Genomic DNA, 13,846 nt, shown 5'->3' with positions numbered 1-13,846 from the left:
GTAATGAATGATTTGCAGATTTCAAATGTTTATAATAAGCACGTCAATTAACTTTTCACATCTAATAAGCATACACAGATTTGTGTGTGTGTGAGCCGTCAGTAGCAAATAAGCCAAAATGTTTTAAAGCCACGCACACATGTATGACAGTGCACATGAATGCATGCACAATGATGTATAGGTCTGTACATGCCTGTAAATGATTGTTCTGTGTGTGCACTCATGTGTGAAGTCGGTCGTGGGCGTTTGCCATGTTAGTCATGCCGCATGCCGAAATCTCACAGTCTCTCTGTCTCTCTCTCTTTCAGGTCTCCATGCTCTACTCAACATCAAAGCCACTCCCCTGGGGTCCGAGATGGACTGATCCGTTACCTTGATTCGGCTTTAATGAGGTAACAACGCTGATGGGGCTGTGGGGGGCTTTAGGGTTAATCTAACGGCTGTAGTATGATGTTTTACGTATGTATTTATTTTTGTTTTGTAGATTTTCACTAAATGTTTAATGCATGCCTGATTTGCCTGTGTGTGTGTGCCTCTTTAATTTTCTGACTTCTGTTCATTTACGTGCCCCTAATATTAATTTCCTGGCTTAATTCTTTCTCTTTCCTTTTGGAGTTGATCCCATCAGGAGAGGTGGGACTCCAATCATGGGGTCAGGAAGATTTCTTTTTCTTTTTGGAAAGAAATTAGCACTTTTGCTCAGCAAGCAAGAATTACACTGATCAAAAATGACAGTAAAGATGTTCATAATGTAACAAAAGATTTCTGTTTGAATTAAAAAGCTGTTCTATTTAACTTTCTATTCATCAGAGAAAACTGTAAAAATTTGTATCACAACGGTTTTTAACATTGGTAAGAAGAAGAAATGTTTCTTGAAAATTCAGCTTTGCCATCTCAGGAATACATTACATGTTATAATAAGTACAAAAAATAAGTACATTAAAAGAGAAAACATTTCTTTTAAAATATTATATAATATACAAATATCTAGCTAGCTACACACACACACACACACGTTAGGGCTGTTGATTTAACACAATGATTTAGTTACTGTGTTATGGAAAAAGCCAGGTTTGGTTTGTTATTTAGAGTATAATTTCATTAAAAAACATATTTTCATACTAATAAAAATGCTTTAACACACATTTAAAACCCATGTCATTATTTATGCAATGTAATTATGTAATTGCAGTGTAAATGCATTCATGCCACCTCTGAGCTGCTATGAATAGTTTGTAGATATATCTAAACATTCAGATCCAGTTTCTGAAAAAAAAAAAAAAACATAGTTGTTGTAGCCTGTTGTAAGTTTGTGTAATACATTTTATATAGCGTTAATTTCGTTAATGTAAACTAAACGATAACTGCGACTTTATCAACATGCAATATCATTGACAATAACAGACAAGACCAAAATGTATTTAAAAAAATAAAAACGTTACCGAAATCTCTCTTTGTTTTCGTCAAAAAAAAGAAGACAAAATATTACTGCAGATTGCTGTACGTGCAACTACTACGCAAGCTTTCGTATGTGTGGTTGCCAGATATCAAGAGTTCAAATCCCCAAATCAGAACTTCTCTATTAAAAGAATATATTTACTGCTTGATGTTTTGCTTAATTTATGCAATCTGGCAACCATGCGCAGGTTTAAAATTTAGATAGAGAATAAATAAGTCTTTCATATTAATGAATAGTTTTTATATGATAAATAGCCTTAAATACAATAGATGAAGTATAATAAACCATGTATATGAGTCGACATTCTATTGATTTGCGCTTGTTGGTGAAAGTGCAATGAATGTAACCTGAAATGCAAAACAATTCTCAAATGACAACAGTCATTACGATTAGAATTTTGAGCAAAAATAATTTTTAGCAGTTTAACCATTATACAACAGGATGAAAATGTAACTAAGATTTCATTGACTAAAACTAGACTAAAATGCAATGTTTAGTCGACAAAAACAGGCCAAGGTTGAATATACATGAAACTAAAAAGTGCATTTGACACCAGACTAAGACTAATTTAAAAGACTAAGACTAAATGTAAAAACTGCTGACAAAATTAATACTATTCTAAATCTACTTTTTTTTTTTTTTTAACACAATAATGGCTTTCAATATTTTGTGGGCAACTTCTCAGCCAGTTCTGATATGCAATTAATTTGCAATTAATTAAAATTATCAATCATGTAATTATTTTCCTCTTTAAAAAAAATTACCAGTATACCAGTTTTATATCCGCATTGCATTTGTATTCTGGGAAGCACCTTATAGTTTCATCACCTTGAGCAACTCCTGTGATGTCAGAATAAACTGTACAAATAGAATATAATAATATAATAAAATAATAATAATACAGTTTATAATTCTACTTCATCCCAAACAGGAGAGAAATCTATCAAGGTTCTATCTATCATGCTTATTTTACCAACAATTTCTTTTCAGAATTTTCAGAGTCAACAGATTCTAAGTTGTCATTCTCCTTACAAAAACGACCAACAACAGCAGTTTACACTCCGTAAACTTCAGATACACCTTCACTGTGATGCACATGTGAAATGACACACACAGCCTCCCATTTCAACTTTACATTTAACACACACACACATAATATATAGGATACCATGTGTCAGATTTGTTTTCCGGATCATTCCTCTCTAATCCGTCGTTCTACACTTCTGCTCCTCACCCCCTCCCTGTCATCAATCTCCCTCGCTCTGCTCCTCCTCTTCATCCGTTCTGAGTCTATTCATCTCAAAATGAGCGATCACAGACACATGCACTCTCCATGCAAGTGAATTAGCAGACTGCCGTTCCTCTGTCGCCTGTTTAACACAATGAAGAGGCCAACCTAGTCATCCACTGTACTCAATACAGCCCCGCACGAGCAGCAGGGAGCCAGTCCAGACCTTCCATTACTATCCTCTCGCTACCTTCCTCCCTTCTTCTTCAATAATGGAGACTTGTGTCCTGCAGAGGCAGTTTATAAGCAAAGTATCTTTAATATTCGAATGAGAGGCAGAGGCATAAAATAAGTTTCCCACTAACTCTTGACTGCTGGGAGGGGATAACAGCTGAGCTCCTGCCATCGACCATACCGCACCAGAACAGCATGTCATTAAGAGAGGAAGGGGAGATTGAGGAAAGAAGAATCAGATCTGTTTAGGAGAGCATGCATCTAAATTCAAGTGATTCATCAGATGATCTGCCATGATGGATCAAGTATTAGATTGTTTGGAAATAAGAGGCACTTAGCAGCCAGAAAGATGTGTGCGTGCTGCTTCAAAAGAGCAACCATACATTTGTGTTGTGTTTTATTTTTTTCTTTTATGTTCAGTTATTTATAATAATTAGCATTTAATCATAACCAGTTATAACCATTCATAACCACTGGATTTGTGCTGGTCAGATGAAGTTTGACTGAGCATTAAAACAGACGCAACCAAAAATTTCAGGAGCACTTTCAAATCAATAATCAAAATATCTGGTCAAAAATTAGCCTTCCCATTACAAGGTGATATTTGACTCCTTAAAGTGATTTACAGGAGAATTTTGTTTTTTCCCTTTGTAATGGCATTTTTCTAACTTTATTAAAAGTATGTTATCTTTTATGGCAAATTAGAAAACTTGTTTTTAAGCTTTTTAAAATGTCTAATTAAAGCCAAAGTATAAGAACAAGCACAATAAGAAGAATAAGTTACTAATTAAATGAAATCAGTATTAACAAAATTAATTTGTGCTACAGAGGTGGCACAGAAGAACTCAAAAGTGGCTATAAGTATATTTTTAGATGCTTAATGAGGCTCAGACGTGGCATGAGTGCAATCAAATTCATAAATTCATGTTGAAATTAATGTTTTAAATATAAAAATTTTAAAATAGAAATGAAATGATTTAAATAACTGAAAGCTACTTTAAAAATGATACTAAAACGGCCAGTAGGTGGTGGCAAGTCACTGATTTTATTACTAAATCATTCATTCATTTGATTCATTAGAACGGCTGATTCATTCAGGAACAAAGCAAGTGACTGTCTTTATGAATGGGTAATTGATTCACTGACTCACTAGATTCCTTTAAAAACACATTTATTCCTAAATGAAACGACGCTGTGTTTGAATGGCGATGTGCAGCAGCTCAGTTGTGACTTGTTTTAAACTATTTACAGGCAACACTGTTTTAGTCAGAAAAAGTAATTCACCTAATATTAGTTTCTTGTTTATTAAACTGTTGTATTATATCAATATCACATTTACAAACTCTCTGAATAATCATTAAAAGCTGTCAATCATCTTAGTCCATCACGATCTCACAAGGTTCTATTATAATCAACAAAGCTCTCTACACTGCACAATGAATCTCTTATTTATACCCTGTCTACACTTTGTTTACGAAAGGATTCGTGAGATATGTCTGAGAAACATTACTCAACATAGCAAAAACACGTGGAAACTCCCCTCATCGCAAACACAAATATGCTGATCGGGTCAGTCGCACATGGTAGTCCTAAATATTTTTTCATAGTTGCACGCTGTAGTTTTCAGTTGCAAATGCAAATGAACTGGTCACACCGCAGAGCCCTGAGTTCATTTAAAGTGTTTTCCACAACTTGGTCTTTATGAAATGTCTGCAAAATACTTTGGTTAAAATTCCTCAATGGTTGTGTAAAACAACACCCTTTTACCTTGTCAAAAACAGCTCTGTTCACAGCAACCCGTTTTGGTGCATGGCTCTTTAAAAGATAATGAGCTACTGCTCACCCCGCCCCTCTCCACTGGTGCATTACCATCAAAAGCAAAACTAATCCACTGTGTCCTCAGCGGCTCTGATGTTGGGAGAAAATGAAGAGTCTCATGTTTACTTTTACATCCAAATCAATGCTACCTCATGACCAATTCATATGCATTTTATGAAGTGGCTAATTCGTCCAAATTTGTACGACCTTACAGGTTTAAGGGTGGGGCAGGTTTAAGGGTGGCCACCCACACAAATTTGTACAAATTAGCCACCCTGTAAAATATGTACAAATTGCCAACTACAAAACACCTGCATTGCTCACGAGACATTTTTGTCGCTACAGCTGCTTGAGCACGGAGAAAATGGCGGACAGTGTACAACTGGCTGAGTGTGGAAATATGTTAATAAGGGACTGTCCGTCAGCGGTCGTGGGCGGGGCTTGAGCAATATGATGTCATACTGCTCAGAAAGTCAAAACGACTTGATAATTGAGACTGTTAAGGTTTTTTGGGGGATTAAAAAAAGGAGTGAATGGATTTTTATCATTGTAGAATGGTTGTGTCCACACTGCTAAGACACATTTATATGCAAACACTATGTAAAAGTTAATTTTGCATCCGATGTCCTGTTTAATCATCTCTGGCTTTCTACTCTTCCCTGCCTTCCTCCAACTGCCTCTCTGGCTGATATAAGACTGTTAATACTAGACAAAATGCGGTGAAAACTCAATCAAATAATTCGCTTGGGAATCAGACTATGCTAGTTAGACTGTTTTTGATTCACTAAAAAGAACCAGCTCATCATTTGTTTTGTAACAGTAATGTCAACATTCAGTTACTTTACAACTGCTGAATATGATTATTCTGATATGGCACATTGTTAGCATACACCCGCAGTCTGTTCATAGCCTGGAACATTCCAAGGAAAGTTCTTTTCCAGAAATGCATTAAATTAAAATAAAGGCTTTTTAAGGTTTGTATCAGAAGTAGTATCTCGAACAATCATTTTTCTATACTCAATACTGATTGAAACTCAACCAGAGAGCACCTTCTGTGATTTTCTACAACAATAGAAAGAGGCCCTTCCAGCAAGTAGTGCTCCAAAATCTATTTCTTAACACAGACTCAGAGATAGGTTTGAATAATAAAAATTAGATGAGAAAAAGAACAGACACGAAGAGAGAAAGTAGAAAGAGAGAAATGAAAAGGAGGAGAGAAAGAAAGCGAGCGAGATAAAATGAGAGTCAAGAGTCCAGAATTCTTAATTTGACTTCACTGTATCTTCTGGCGAAAGCTGATGTACCATTACCTCCGATGCTGAAGACAGCTCCTCTCCTCTACAACTGTGTTGACAAGATAGTTTAGATTCAAGCCTTCAGAACACCAGTGGCATTAGCACAGCCAAACAGAGCTCGTGCTGAGCCGCAGAGAGGGAGACGGAGACGCGCTCTACAGAAGGTCACTCGCAGCATTAACAGTCTCTACTGCTGCTGGCTTGTTAAGCCTGGCAGCAATCACAGAGCTGTCCGACTTATAAACTACAGAGAAAAAGAGCACAACCTTGATCGCAGGAGATAAAACATTTATCGAAATTAAAGCGTACAGGTACACTTAAGATCAAAGAGAGAAAAAATGTTGTAGTAAGCAAAAACAATTGCACAGAATAATTGAAAAGAGACATCTGAATTATGTACAAACCTCTTGACAAAATAAAATTATTGTACACTAAAAGTGAACCTTTATATATAATAGATGTACACTTAAAGTTACTTACAGTAAACAGATAGAAAGATAGAACAATAGAATGATAGAACCTTAGCCAGACTAACAGAACAATAGACAGACAGAGACAGATAAATAGATAGACGATAGACGATAGATAGATAGATAGATAGATAGATAGATAGATAGATAGATACATAGATAGATAGAGAGAGAGAGAGAACAGTAGAATGATAGTACGATAGATAGAACAATTCATAGATTGATACAATGATAGATAGAACGACAGAATGATAGAACGATAGAATGATAGATAGATAGATAGATAGATAGATAGACAGTCAGATAGAACAGTAGAATGATAGAACAATCCATAGACTGATAGAATGATAGATAGAATGATAGTACGATAGAACGATAGAATGATAGATAGATAGATAGATAGATAGATAGATAGATAGATAAAACAATTCATAGACTGATAGACTGATAGAACGACAGATAGAATGATAGATAGAACGATGATAGATAGATAGAATGATAGACTGATAGACTGATAGAACGATAGATAGATAGATAGATAGATAGATAGATGATAGAATAATAGATAGAACAATTCATAGACTGACAGACTGATAGAACGACAGATAGAATGATAGATAGAATGATAGAACGATGATAGATAGATAGATAGATAGATAGATAGATAGATAGATAGATAGATAGACAGTCAGATAGAACAGTAGAATGACAGAACAATCCATAGACTGATAGAATGATAGATAGAATGATAGTACGATAGAACTATAGAACGATAGATAGAACGATAGAACGATAGAACGATAGATAGAACGATAGATAGATAGATAGATAGATAGATAGATAGATAGATAGAACAGTAGAATGATAGAACGATAGATAGAACAATTCATAGACTGATACAATGATAGATAGAACGATAGAATGATAGAACTATAGAACGACAGAACGACAGATAGATAGATAGATAGATAGATAGATAGATAGATAGATAGATGGATGATAGATAAAACAATTCATAGACTGATAGATAGATAGATGATAGAATAACAGATAGAATGATAGATAGAACGATAGATAGAACGATGATAGATAGATAGATAGATAGATAGATAGATAGATAGATAGATAGATGATAGATAGACTGATAGATAGATAGACAGATAGATAGAACAGTAGAATGATAGAACAATTCATAGACTGATAGAACATAGAATGACAGATAGAATGATAGATAGAATGATAGAACGATGATAGAGACGATAGATAGATAGATAGATAGATAGATAGATAGATAGATAGATAGATAGACAGTCAGATAGAACAGTAGAATGATAGAACAATCCATAGACTGATAGAATGATAGATAGAATGATAGTACGATAGAACTATAGAACGATAGATAGAACGATAGAACGATAGATAGAACGATAGATAGAACGATAGATAGATAGATAGATAGATAGATAGACAGATAGATAGATAGATAGAACAGTAGAATGATAGAACGATAGAACAATTCATAGACTGATACAATGATAGATAGAACGATAGAATGATAGAACTATAGAACGATAGAACGATAGATAGATAGATAGATAGATAGATAGATAGATAGATAGATAGATAGATAGATAGATAGATAGATAGATAGATAGATAGATAGATGATAGATAAAACAATTCATAGACTGATAGACTGATAGAACGACAGATAGAATGATAGATAGAACAATAGATAGAACGATGACAGATAGATAGATAGATAGATAGATAGATAGATAGATAGATAGATAGATAGATAGATAGATAGATAGACTGATAGACTGATAGAACGATAGAACAATAGATAGAACGATGACAGATAGATAGATAGATAGATAGATAGATAGATAGATAGATAGATAGATAGATAGATAGATAGATTGATAGATAGATAGATAGATAGATAGATAGATAGATAGATAGATAGATAGATAGATAGATAGATAGATAGATAGATAGATAGATAGATAGATAGATAGATCGAAGCACTGTAATACAGTAATACAGAGCACAGCTTGGGTTGTACTGTAGGAAGGGATGTGATGACTCATAAGTCACGCAAGGGGTTTTAGAGAAAGAACGGAAAGCGGAGAAAGAAGGAGAGAGAGAGGGAGGGAAGCACGAGACAGAGGAAGAGAGAGAAACGACAATAAAAGAGAGTCTTGCTCATAACAACCCGAGCCATCAAAGGATTAGAGCGACGCTGGGCCGTCACAATTCACCCCGCTCAATCTTCTGCTTTTGTTGTGAGTGTTTCACATAATTAGGCTGATGTTTTAATGGAGTTTGTGAATTATGGTGGATCTGTAAAATCAACTGAGCATCTTTCTTTAATATCGGCCTGAAAAACAACTCAGAGTGTCTAGAAAAGCCTGTTTTTGACAAGAATGAGTGTTAGAACAGCTTTTCTATAAACACTGCATCAGGAGAACACACATTTGTGCAAAAACATATGTGAAAGCACAAATCACTGAAATACACATACAGTCCACTCTGTTGCTGAAGTAACAGCATTCTTACTTTTTCTGTATCTTATTTCTTATTTAAAAACACCTTATTTCCCCAGGCGATATGCACTATAAGCAATCAATAGGCTCCACTGCATGTCCAGCTGTTCATTTAGCACACAAGTTCCCATGCTGCTATAGCTCCAGCACAAATAAACATCATACTGTGTTTTATTCTTTGGGCTGTGCTGGCTTTATTTTTTGTTCTTGCTATAGTGTATTTGTGTTTTTCTGCTTTTACACTTCTATGAGCACACTATTTTATTCCCTTATTCTCACCCACAGCCAGGCATCTCTCTGCCTGGGTCATTCTACAAAACAAGTGCCATCTGTGTCCCTCATGTACAGTTGTGTAAAAATGTAAACAATGAATAGTGGATTCAAGCATTTAGTATGTGCTAATATATACACTTTTTATTTACACTGACAAAGTATAAATACTAAACATACATATATTTAATATGAATTTTTTAAATCATTTTCTTATATAAAGAAACATTTTTTTAAAAGAAGATCTGATCCTTCTAAGAAAAGATCACTCTCACTGTTACTTCCTGTTTCTCTTTTTTTATTAAATTTACTAGCAATTTTTGAGTAAAAACTGTTTCCACACAATTCACTTGTAGCATTTAAAACTACTGATTTTAGTGTTTTATTTGTAACTTACTAAATGTAATATTATATTAGTATTATAAATGTTATATTATACATAAATATATCTAAATATAGTATATACACACACACACACATACACATATACACTAGCAGTCAAAAGTTTTTGAACAGGATTTTTAATGTTTTTTAAAGACCTGCATTTATTTGTTCCAAAGGACAGAAAAAACAGCAAAATTCTGAAATGTTTTTACTATTTAAAATAACTGATTTCTATTTGAATATATTTTAAAATGTAATTTGTTTTTGTCATTTCAAAGCTGAATTTTTAGCAGCATTACTCCAGTCACATGATTCTTCAGAAATCATTCTAATATTTTGATTTGACACTTAAAAAATCTTTATTATTATTATTATTATTACCATTATTATTATTATTATGTTGAAAACAGCTTAGTAGAATTTTTTCAGGTTTCTTTGATGAATAGAAAGTTCAGAAGAACAACGTTTATCTGAAATAGAAATCTTTCGTAACATTATAAATCACTTTCGATCAATTTAAAGCATCCATGCTAAATGAAAGTATTTATTTCTATAATTTCTGAAGACTGGAGTAATGATGCTGAAAATGTAGCTTTGATCACAGGAATAAACTACATTTTAAAATATATTCATATAGAAAGCAGTTATTTCAAATAGAAAAATATTTCACAGTGTTACTGCTTTTGCTGTATTTTGGACCAAATAAATGCAGGCTTGGTGAGCAGAAGAAAATTCTTTAAAAAACATTGAAAATCTTACTGTTCAAAAACTTTTGACTGGTAAATAAAGATCTTTGTCATTACGCAGAATGACAGAATGTATTAAATCTTAAAAAAAAACAATTCAAGTTCACCTTAAAATATTCTTTTTGAAAGCAAAAAGGCACTGGTTTCACAGAATTACCCAATTATTCTTGCTTTCTTATGCCTTTCTGTTTCTCCTCTAATCTTCACAGAAATAATTATTTTCATGTTATTCTGGACCATCAACACATTGTGCTTGATCATCATATCTTTTTTAAGGGCCTCCTTCCTTCAGTCTCTAATCAAACACACACTGAATTAATTACATGTCACATATGACGCATAATTAACGTGAAACAACCTTAATTCCCATTATACAGCCCCCTCCCGTCGGCGCTCTTAAATCTAATTTTTTAAAAAGCCTGTCTTTGATTGAAACACGGGGCTATTTCCGTCCAGCAGAGATAATTCCTATTTTTCTCCCTGTGTATCTCGTCTCCCTTTTTCTTTCACTCTCTTCTCTCTACCCGAGGCCCTGAATTTCGAGGATAAAGCGAGAACGAATTCAGCCATAGGTGTGAGTGACGTCTAGACACCTTGTCTCAATAGTGCCGTGAGCCCAAGGTGCATCTGCGCTAATCAACATCATGGAGGTAAACAGTACCGTAAAAGCACTAAAACTCCCCTCGCATTCATTTCTATTACAGCCAGAGTGGATATTGATAATGTACTAATGCGTGTGGCACGACGCCGCTACTTCTCTCTCCTGAGCGCAGTTCTCTAGCCCGCATACAAGATGAATCATTGCGTAAGCTGTTGAATGTAAAGCCTTTTGATGGAGATTACACTCTGTCAAAGCGACACAGTAAATAGCGGTTTAAAAAGCTGGTCACGTACCTACTGATATGTAAGGAACTAGCGCTGAAACAGCTTATTGGTAAAATCAATATTTTCAGAGAATCCACAGAGAACCTTGTTTAGTGAAGTCACTTTGCAGAAATGAAAAGAGCAACTATGAAATAGTGTAAAACGGTAGACGACGCATGATATATACCAAATCATTTATCGAGAGCTGTGTATGAAGGTCCACTTTTTATCTCACAATTGCTAGTTTACATCTCGCAATTATTTTTTTTTTTCCTCAGAATTGCAAGATATAAACACTCAATTCTGGGAATTATAAAGTCAGAATTCTTTATTTCTCAGAATTGCAAGTTTATATCTCACAATTCTGAGTTTATAACACATAATTGCGAGTTATTAAAGGAGAAGTCCACTAATGTACTCATCCCCTTGTCATTCAAGATGTTCATGTCTTTCTTTCTTCAATCGTATAGAAATAGTGTTTTTTGAGGAAAATATTTCAGGACTTTTCTGCATATAATGGACTGATATGGTGCCCTGAGTTTGAACTTCCTAAATGCAGTTTAAATGCAGCTTCAAACGATCCCAATGCGGTTATAACAATCCCAGCCGAGAAAGAAGGGTCTTACCTAGCGAAACGACTGGTTATTTTCATTAAAAAAAATACAGTTTAAATACTTTTTCATCTCAAATGCTCATCTTGTCTTGCTCTGCCTGAACTCTGTGTATTCTGGCTTAAGACAGTTAAGGGTGTGTCGAAAAACTACAATTGTATTTTCTCCTTCAACTTCAAAAATCATTTCAAAATAGTGATATAGTACGATTTTGAAGTTAAGGGAGAACATGAGATGGGAGTTTTTCGACATACATAACTGTCACAACTGTCATGAACCTGAAAAACAGACAGTTCAGGCAGAGTAAGACAAGACGAGCATTTGAGATTAAAAAGTAAATAAACTGTATTATTTTTATGAAAATAACCGATCATTTCGCTAGATAAGACCCTTCATCCTCGGCTGGGATCATTTACAACCGCATTTGGGAGCATTTGAAGCTGCATTTAATTTGCATTTTGGAAGTTCAAACTTGGGGCACCATATCAGTCCATTATATGGAGAAAAATGCTGAAAACAATTTCTTTACGACTGAAGAAAAAAAGACATGAACATCCTGGATGACAAGGGATGAGTACATTATCTGTAAATTGTTGTTCTGGATGTGGACTTCTCCTTTAAGTCAGAATTGTGAGATATAAACTTTTGAGAACATCTCAGTCTTTTTTTCCCCTCAAAATTGAACTTTAAAACTTGCAACTTTAAGTTTATATCTCACAATTCTGAGAAAAAACTTAGATTAAAAAGTCACATTAACATTTTTTATTAAACCATAAAAATATATTTGTTAATCTGTTTTTTCTATTTTAGTTAGAACATTTTCCATTTTCATTTAACTTGATGTCCTAAAATAACAAAAATGTAATTAAAAATGATAAAAACTTTAGACTTTTGAAAAAAAAAAAAATCCCTAAAACAACAAATAAAAATAACAAAACAACAAAATTATTAAAACTTCAACTTAAATTAAGACTGAAACTACAAAAGTAAAAAAAAATCTAAATATTAAATTCTATTACTACTACTACTACTACTACTACTACTAATAATAATAATAATATTGCAATGATATACTCAAGTTATAATGATTGATAGTTGGAAATTTTGATATGCATGACTATATTGCTGGCTTGCATTGTTTTTCTGTTCATTGGTCAACAGGGGATATATGCATGCTCATTTAACATGCACTTAAAGTTAATCTTTAAAATGACTAATAATTTAATATTCCTCTTAAATATAACCTTAAAAAGCAAATCGGGATGAATATACATTTTTCATACTGTATATTATTCATTCTGTCATAATGTTTTGTTGCCTAAATTCATTTTTAGCATTTAAAATATTGATATTTTAGTATTTATTTAAAGAAAATTGTATAAAAATGTAATATTATATATTTTAAAAATAATGTAAATATAATACATATATGTAAGATATAAATTTATGTGTATACATTTATGTTTGTGCAACTGATAAAAGGTAAACGTTTAATACTTTTAAGAAATACCTGACAGATTAACTGAATAGTTGCATACCTAGAAGAAATATTCAGGTCTTTGTTTCAGCATAATAACATAAACGACACTCAGGGATGCAAACTGTTGTCTAGTTAATAACTTAGCAAGATAACGCCCATGTATTAGCCATAGGCAATGGCCTAAGTTTCTATGTCAGAAACACAATGACCTCATTTTCTTTCCCCTTTTCGTTCTTTTTCAAGTTTTTCCTGCCTCAAGGCCCCTCTAAGGGAAATGAGAGCAAAGACTTTCACCCCCTCCTCACTTCTCTGATCCCTCATTCTTGCTGTTTTTCTTCCAGAGAAAATGAGATGTGCTACCAGGCTCATTAATTGTTGAAACTTTCTCTTCCATTATCAGTCTTGGCTGCATCATGTCTTATTCGTCTTGTCACCAGCG

The 13,846-nt window shown here is 33.7% G+C and overlaps 1 protein-coding gene across 1 annotated transcript in view; it reads right to left on the bottom strand.

Moving 5' to 3' along the window:
* The window catches only part of grin2bb (glutamate receptor, ionotropic, N-methyl D-aspartate 2B, genome duplicate b), a 125,574-nt gene that overhangs the window by 52,120 nt on the left and 59,608 nt on the right, over positions 1 to 13,846 (bottom strand).

The sequence above is a fragment of the Labeo rohita genome, chromosome 1 (assembly GCF_022985175.1).
Source record: "Labeo rohita strain BAU-BD-2019 chromosome 1, IGBB_LRoh.1.0, whole genome shotgun sequence".
In the NCBI taxonomy this organism is placed as follows: Eukaryota; Metazoa; Chordata; class Actinopteri; order Cypriniformes; family Cyprinidae; genus Labeo; species Labeo rohita.
This window is presented reverse-complemented; position numbering and strand designations above follow the sequence as displayed.